Raw genomic sequence first — 7368 nt, 5'->3', positions numbered from 1 at the left:
CGCGCACGCACACACACACACACACACACACACACACACACACACACACACACACACACACACACAGCCTGTATGGGGAGCTTTGCAAATGAACAAAACTCCCTCCTTGACAAACCCCACATCTATCAAAGGCCCTCAGCGGGAGTTGGCCAGCGCTCGTCTCTTCGTCTCATCTCTTCCTCTGCTTCGTCTTTCCTCTCTGGGGATTTTTCAACAAAATTCAAAGTGAAAGGATTTTAGAGGCTAACATTCGCAGCTTTGTTTGGAGATTAACCGACGAGAAAAAAGCCCACGGGGCCAATGTATACGCGTGTGTACATTGCATGCGTCAGTGTGTGACCGTGTGTGTGTGTGTGTGTGTGTGTATTTCAGTGGTCCTTCGGTGACAGCAAGCACCGCGTTAATGTGATCACGACGTGCAGAGAGGCAATTTGTCTCCTACGGAGCTATCTCGTTCAGCTGTCGCGCAGGGTCAAAAGGTCTGCGGCATGGCGGCATCAGCAAACTGTCACACGCTTGATGTTCACGGCCAGTCACATTCATGCCATCAGGAGGTATTGACAATAATTAATCCTAATCAAATATCTCATCTAGGCTGTCTATTCTTCGGTTCCCCCTCTCCATCCCTTCCTCTCTTATTTTCCGTCCTTCCTCTTTCCAGCCCCATGCACATTCCTGCCTTCGCTCGGTTAATATGAAGCTAAAATTAGAAGGTCTAATCATCTGGTTAATGATGACTGCTACTGTAGTTTACTTTGGCTGGCTAACTTTGTTAATTGCAACATTAGGGCCATGTCTGATCATCTGATGTCCATAAGCAGATGTGCATATATACACAAGTAGCACACGGTGGTTCCCATGCGGTGTGCCGGCCTGAGGCACACTGGTGTGTCAAGAGACAATTGGTGGCCCTGGTGATTTTGTGACAACCACACATTATTATTATTGCATTCAATACTTCTTTTGCTAATTCCCACAGCGGATCATCTGTTTCCATCTGGTTCTGTTTTTTGCGTCTTCCTCTGCGACTCCTGCCGCCTGCATGTCCCCCGTCAGCATATCTGAGAATGCAAATCTTATATACTTCTTTATTAGGAGTAACCCCTTGAGATGAACCATCTGGTTTTCAAGGGGGTCTGCAGATCACAATACATATACATATATACATATACATATACATGAAGACATTTTTTTTACAGACAATTAATTCAACTAGACATTACAAACAAAACAAGACAAAACAATACATAGCCCTACAAAAAACTGCAACAAAATGACAGTACACATAGACATAACACATATAATATGGATCATTGCATCATGAATCTGTTATAATGATGATTTGAGAAAACATGAACAGGTAGTCTCAAGGGGAGAGGACAGCACAGTTTAAAACAATTGAAAAGATGTTATTGAACGAATATGGACATACAGGTAGATTATTCCAGTCAGAAGAAGCTTTAAAGGGTAAGACCACTTTTCTTTTGGGTTTGGGTTGTGTAGTTACCTTGCCATGATGTAACTCCAAATGTGGACAAGAAATACAAAATAAAAATAGCTCCAGTGATTAGAAATTGATAATTAAAAATATGCTTCTCATTGACTTACATTGTACACTGAAACAGCTCTCAAAGTCTTTTAGTACGTACACAAACAAAGTTTATTCAGACATTATAGAGCATAATTAAAACTCAAGTGGTTTAATTATTTTTATAAAAATGTTAACTTCCTGCTAATTTTACTATTTGAAGATCTGGATGCGGATCCACGGATCCAGTCTGTGTTTACTTCCTAATAAAAATTGACAAATCAACAGGAAGTTAACATTTTTATACAAAAATAAAACCACATGTTTTGGTCATGCTCTAGATTGTCTGAATCAATTTTGTGTTTGTTTACATACTAAAAGAGTGACTTTGAGAGCTGTTTCAGCGTAAAATGTAAGTCAATGAGGAGCATATTTTGAATTATCAATTTCTATCACTGGATCAATTGTTTTTTATTTCTGGTCCATATTTGGAGTTACATTGCAATGCAACTACACCTCTATAAAAGCGGTCTTACCCTTTAAACATAAAGCTTTTTTTTGCCATGAACTGGTATTTTAAAGTAAAGCTGTGAACAATGTCTAAGCTAATGTGAAGAGGTGTATGGTACCATAAGCTGTTTCAGATACTGTGAATAATTGAAGTGAATGCATTTAATAGTCAGGGGATATTAATAAAAACTGGGAATACATTTCTTACCAAGAATTTTCTTCACCAATGTGTTTGTAAGGGTGTCTACTATCCCACATTGGTTTCTATTCAACCACCCTAGAGGAATTTTTTAATAGATAATTGACACTGGGTAAAAGAAAATGGGTTGCAAAAATTGTGGAATAAAACAGAGAAAAAATAAATAATACAGATGGGCCTTGAGATTTGTACTTCAAATTTCACACATTTGTGCACAAGCAACAGCAAACACACGTACGCACGCACGCATGCATGCACACATGCGTGTACACACGCGTGTACACACGCATACACACGCACCCACACAGCCACACACAGAGAATACTAACACGGATAGCAATTAGTGTTTTCTTCTTAGTCACAAGGTTGAAGTCTGCCTCCAACCCTGAAAAACATGCATAATGAGTGGTAAAGATATTCAAAGAATCCTGGCCTAACCTTCACTATAGCTCTCTAACAACGATCAGTATACCTCATAACCCCACATCACATGTGCAAACCTCACCTTAAAAGTCTCCCATGAGTTAGAAGGATTTGCTGCGACTGAGACTTGCTGCCACTCATGCATGTTTGTGAGTGACCCACCATTCTGGAAAAGCACACTTTATCATGGTCAACGATGGATGGCAAGCAAGAAGGGACATCAAGCCATTCTCTGGAGATTTCCCTTGGCGAGTGCATAAGCGCCACTCAGAGCTCAGCCAAAACAACACTGACGGCAAGTTAATGCTTATGAGGTGACGGATGCCAGTACTCTACCCTGTATTAAGTTTTTCACTAGAGCAGATGCCATATGTTCTCCTCTCCACATGTCCCCTTTTCCTTTCAGCCTCGCCTTAAAGGGGCCCAGCGTAAATGAGGGAAGCATTAACAGATTCCCCTTAAGCTTCTGTTGCCAACATGAGTCTTTTCAAAAGCCATGCAGCACAGTTGGGACACAACAAGTATTTTTGGAAAATAGACATGGAAATAAACACCACCATCTTGACCACAGCGAACAGAGAAGCTCTTTTACAGTTTTTACTAACACACCACATTTCTATGCAGCTGGCAAGAATGCAAGGATGAATCTCACTTCCTTGGGGAAAGTGTATGTGTGCATACTGTATGTGTGTGAAGCTGTGCACATTATGTGAGTGAGTTTATGATGGTAGAACATTTGTATTTTCTATAGAGATTACCATTACCAGCGTCCAAGCAGATGAGTGCTTGTGTGTGCTTGTGTGTGTGTGTGTGTGTGTGTGTGTTTGTGTGTTCACGTGTGTGTGCGTTGCTTCCGTGCGTGCATGTGTGTGCATGCGCTTGAGAGGTCTGTGCTGTGTGTCACGGTCACAGACTTTGCTCATCTGTTTTTCTATGTTATGTTCTACTTGTTTTGATTCTATGTTCTGCTTATCTAGATGTTGCATTTCTAGTTCTAGTTGTTATGGTTCTATGTTCATTTCTTCCCCAGGTTTTTCTCATATGTAATCAGCCCTCCTGTGTATATTAGTCTTGTTCCATGCTCTTTGTCATGCAAGCTATTCTTAGGCCACTCATGGTCAGTTTATACACATGGCCCAGGCTTCCGCATATCAGTATGGCAGATCTACATCGATACCCCAGGTTTGTTATAATTCCAAGTAATGGTTGATATTTAGAATGTTTATCTGGGAATGCCTGGTCCATGTACAAATCAAAGACACAGCCCACCTCCAGAACCAGGACCTCCTTGTGACTGGTGTCAACAAAAATCAGTGGATGCCTGGTAGCAAAGACATCGCATACACAACTTTACTAAACCAATCTGGTAACACTCTTGAATGTTTATACATTGCTGCACTAGATGGCACATATTTTCAAACTGCATCAGACACTAGGTCAACAATACGGTATTGACAAGAAATATACAGATTTTTGTATGCACTACATCCATTTGTTATGTGTGCGATGGATTCTATGTTGTTCAGAATCATGATGGTTTATACAGAGTGGGGTGTGGGAGTCGGGATACCAGATTGACATATTGTACTCGGTTGGATCATCATTATTGAGCATGTGTAGTAGGTGGCTTAGGCCTTGTTGCTGCATAAATCCACTCTAGATTTGGGACCCCCAGCCCCCCTTCACCATATGAATGGAAGAGTATGTCTCGTGTGGAGTGTGAGTTTAGGCATAGATGTTAGGTATGGATATGGAGCAGGTGCGCTCTCTCTGTTCACCTCTTCATCTAATTTACCATCGATACTATACGTTAACTCGCTCTGAAGAAGGCCTTGGGGGTTATTTGCATTTACTATGCTTAGCTTTGGCTTTGGCTGGCCTTGTGGCTACATTGCCACATCGCATATTCTCAGCAGTTCATTATGCTTTCTGAAAAAATAAATAAAACATAAAATAAAAAAGGTCTGCAATATGATTGGTATTGGATCAGTTATTATCCCCAGTAGGCTACTTTCTTTTTATATCTCCAATCTCCATACTGTGCCTCTCTCTCTCTCTCTCTCTCTGTCACCCTGTTTCACCCATATTTAGACTGCACCATTATCCCTATCTGAGCAAATATCCTTATGGATATAAGTCACCTTACTGAACAGGGGGATCATGAGTTTGTTTACTCAACTTTACCAACATATCCATCAGACTCACAAGAGCCTTCATTCTTTGAAGAATTTACCTCACCTATCAATCTCGTCCTCGGTCAAACAAACGCACGCATGCGTGCATGTGAGCACACACGTCATTACATCAACTTTCAATCCTCGATCATCTGATGGATATTATCACGTACATATTTATGACCACTTATTTTTATCATCTCCCTCTATGCCTGGGAAGACTGTACACTTCATCAAATATTCTGTGTGATCAATGAATGATGAATTATGAATATGATTACTACAAGAACTGTGCGTGTGTGTCTGTGTGTGTGTGTGTGTGTGTTTGCCCTGTGCTCTTGTGGCACACTCTCCACAGGACCTCCAGTCCATCCTGGCCTACAGCAGGATGGGGCTGTCTGTCAACACCACCAAGACAGAAGTGGTCTGCCAATGGAGCTCCAGTACCCCACACACCCTGCCTGCCTTCACCATTGACCACAAGCCACTGACAATAACTCCATCATTTAAATACCTGGGCAGTATCCTCTCTGAAGACTGCAGCATCGACAGTGAAATCCAAAACCGGATCAAGCAGGCATCAGCTGCCTTTGGGAGACTACGGCGACGGGTCTTCCAAAACAACAATCTCCATCTTCACACCAAAGTTTCTGTTTACCAGGCTGTCTGTATCACCACCCTCCTCTACAGCTGTGAAGCATGGACCCCATATAGCCGTCACATCAAGGCCCTGGAGCACTTCCATGTTGGATGCCTGCAGCTCATCCTTGGCCTCACCTGGCGTGATCATGTACCTCAGACTGAAATACTCGCTAAGACCAACTGCAGGAGTATTGAGGCCATGATCACCCAGCACCAACTGCGCTGGCTCGGACATGTGATACGGATGCCCCGTAGAGTGCTGTATGGCCAGCTCCACCATGGCCAGCGCCTGGCAGGAGGGCCAAAGAAGCGATATAAGGACCAGCTGAAGACCTCACTGAGGAAATGCAAGATCAGGCCTGAGGACCTGGAGGCTGCTGCTGCTGACCGTGACTCATGGCGGCAGCGCTGTCACCAAGGAACCCAGAGGCTGGAGGAGGACAGGACTGTCAGAAGACAGCAACAGAGGCAACAGAGACACAGGAGGAACACACCCATGACTGCCATTACCACTACCACCACTACAACCTACCCATGCCCCACCTGCAATAAAACATGTGGTTCCAGGATTGGACTCTTTAGCCACCAGAGAACTCACCTTTAAGGACATAAGTGGACGTCATCATCGGATTCGATGGACAACCATAAGCAAGTAAGTGTGTGTGTGTGTGTGTGTGTGTGTGTGTGTGTGTGTGTGTGTGTGTGTGTGTGTGTGTGTGTGTGTGTGTGTGTGTGTGTGTGTGTGTGTGTGTGTGTGTGTGTGTGTGTGTGTGTGTGTGTGTGTGTGTGTGTGTGTGTGTGTGTGTGTGTGTGTGTGTGTGTGTGTGTGTGTGTGTGTGTGTGTGTGTGTGTGTGTGTGTGGACACTGGACCAGTCTGAGGCTGCAGGGAAAACGGGCTCTTCTTCCCTTTGCAAACCACTCATTATCACACTGTATAGTCTATACTGTCAAATAACACCATAGGTGAGGAAATTCTCATTTTCACTATTAAAGCCCGCTTACAGGTGTTGCCGACCAAGTTCAACTTGGCAAACTGGTACCCATCAGCACACGACCCACACTGCATCCTACATCCAGTACCACATGACAAAGAAACAGTCGCACACATCTTAAATGGTTGCAGCCACTATAAAGGACTGTACATTGCCAGACATGACCGTCTGGTGGACCTGGTCTCAGACAAGATCAGAGGAGTACAGGACAGGACAACAAGAATGTATAAACACAGCACTGTAAAAATAGACTGGTTTGATCACAATGACACGTATGTCAATTCACTACAAAATATTCCAAATACCCCAGATATTGTGTTCATCAATGAAATTAGAAAAACTGTCACTATATTTGAAATAGGCTGCCCATTTGATTTGTACATGGACACTTTTTTTACATCCAAACTTATGAAATATCAGCTTCTGGTGGAACGTATTATGGCCTTGGGATATAACTGTCAACTTATTGTCCTTGTATTTGGAAGTCTGGGCCATGTCCATAAACTTGTGCTCAGGGGTCTGCAATTGGGTGGATTGCTAAAAACAAATGCAAAAAAGCTGGCTAAATACTGTTCTGTCTCAGCTACTATGGGCAATCTGTCTGTCTGGAGAAGGCGTTGTTTCATTTATCCCTAGGTGGCTTAAAAAACAAACAAAAACAAAACAAACATCCTGTCTAGTAGTGTCAAGTAATAGTATGTCAACAATGTGCTATATATATTATTTCTTTTTTTCTTCTTTTCCCTCTGTGTGTTAACTTAAGCATGTGCAGCAGCTATATCTGGTTGGACCATATAATGTATAACCTAATTCTGATCAGTGTTTGGGTCTATTGTATTACGCCTCTTGTGCAGATCCAAATAAAATAATTCAAATGTGTGTGTGATTGGGATATTGCA

This window comes from Protomyctophum bolini, assembly GCF_963924005.1.
Source record: "Protomyctophum bolini genome assembly, chromosome: 9".
Taxonomy (NCBI): Eukaryota; Metazoa; Chordata; class Actinopteri; order Myctophiformes; family Myctophidae; genus Protomyctophum; species Protomyctophum bolini.
Note: the sequence above shows the minus strand (reverse complement) of the source record.